Raw genomic sequence first — 1,719 nt, forward strand, 5'->3', positions numbered from 1 at the left:
CACATCTTCATCACACTTCCAGACACATCTTCATCACACCTCCAGACACATCTTCATCACTTCCAGACACATCTTCATCACACCTCCAGACACATCTACTCCACACCTCCAGACACATCTACTCCACACCTCCAGACACATCTTCATCACACCTCCAGCTACATCTTCATCACACCTCCAGACACATCTTCATCACACCTCCAGACACATCTTCGTCACACCTCCAGACACATCTTCGTCACACCTCCAGACACATCTTTGTCACACCTCCAGACACATCTTCATCACACCTCCAGACACATCTTCATCACACCTCCAGACACATCTTCATCACACCTCCAGACACATCTTCATCACACCTCCAGACACATCTTCATCACACCTCCAGACACATCTTCATTACACCTCCAGACACATCTACTCCACACCTCCAGACACATCTTCACCATGCCTCCAGACACATCTTCACCATGCCTCCAGAAACTTCATCCTGCCTCCAGCCACATCTTCATCACCAAGTATCCTTTATATTATTAGCATCTCAGGATAAGCAAGGCAGTTTTACAGAGATTGAACATAACATTTAGCAAAATCAGTTGCATAGTAGATAAATACATTTATTTATACAGATCTGTACACCAAGATAAAAAGAGGAAAGGTACAAGAGAAAATAATGGTTCTGAACCTCCAAAAGAGGTTGATTTGTGAGCTTTGTGGTGATGATTTTCCATTTTTATTGTATCTTATAAGACTCACTACACAACACTAGAGATCTTCAAGCACCTCCAGTGGAAATATCGTAAGAGATCCATAGACATGAGTGGATAAGATGTATCTACTGTTATCGGGTTACTGTTTTCCATATACATCTGAGTTATTTCAGATCTTAGTCAGGATTGCTGATCGCTGATGAGGTTTGTCAATTAGTGGTTGTGTGATAACAGTTGCATGCAGTATCTACAGCATTTATTTTTTTTTACTATTTTTTAAACAGTTCAAGGAAATGACACTATGTTTCATATAAACAGACCAGGGCTGTAAAATGTATCCCTATTGTATATGCTTGCAAATTTCTGGAGATCTGTAAACAAGGACAACAAACCAAACAAGTACATTGTCTATGTGACTACCTTGCCCGCCAAAAGTCGTTGAAACGTGTGCTACCCCATCGTCCCCCTCCTCCCCTCTTCATTAAACAGTACACTGTGCTTAGCTATAGCCAAGTAACGTGTCTCAATAGTGCTTGTACAGCGGACTGTCGCCCTAATGATTGATGCATGGTTGTTAAAGGGAAACTTCAGTCTAAACAAACATACTGTCATTAAGTTACATTAGTTATGTTAATTAAAATAGATAGGTAATCTAATCTCTTACCCACCCTGTTTTAAAAGAACAGGCAAATGTTTGTGATTTCATGGGGGCAGCCATCTTTTTGGTTGAAAGGAGGTGACAGGGAGCATGAGACACAGTTCCAACTGTCCTATGTCCTGATCACCCCTCCCAGCTGCGTGCGCTAGGCTTCAAAATTCAAATAAAAAAAAACAAATTTGCGCCAAAACAGCAGAAGGAGAACAACATCATAAATCCCATCATGCTTTGCACAGCATCAGGGGAAAAATGCCAGGGCAGATTTCTTCTGTGCAGCTAAAAATGAGGCTTGGGAAAGAAAAACAATTCTGATGCTGTGAAACTGTTAAAGAAACACCAAGCCTTTTCAGT

General features: G+C 41.2%; 1 protein-coding gene across 2 annotated transcripts in view; it reads right to left on the reverse strand.

The window, feature by feature from the left end:
- Window positions 1-662: 662 nt before the first annotated feature.
- LOC137522891 (uncharacterized) overlaps window positions 663-1,719 on the reverse strand; it is a 29,963-nt gene continuing 28,906 nt past the window's right edge. For both annotated transcript variants that reach the window (XM_068243027.1, XM_068243026.1), the window contains exon 6: window positions 663-1,719. This exon is cut by the window's right edge and continues 295 nt beyond it. The gene's annotated coding sequence lies outside the window, so the exon portion shown is untranslated.

Source organism: Hyperolius riggenbachi, chromosome 6 (assembly GCF_040937935.1).
Source record: "Hyperolius riggenbachi isolate aHypRig1 chromosome 6, aHypRig1.pri, whole genome shotgun sequence".
Classification (NCBI taxonomy): Eukaryota; Metazoa; Chordata; class Amphibia; order Anura; family Hyperoliidae; genus Hyperolius; species Hyperolius riggenbachi.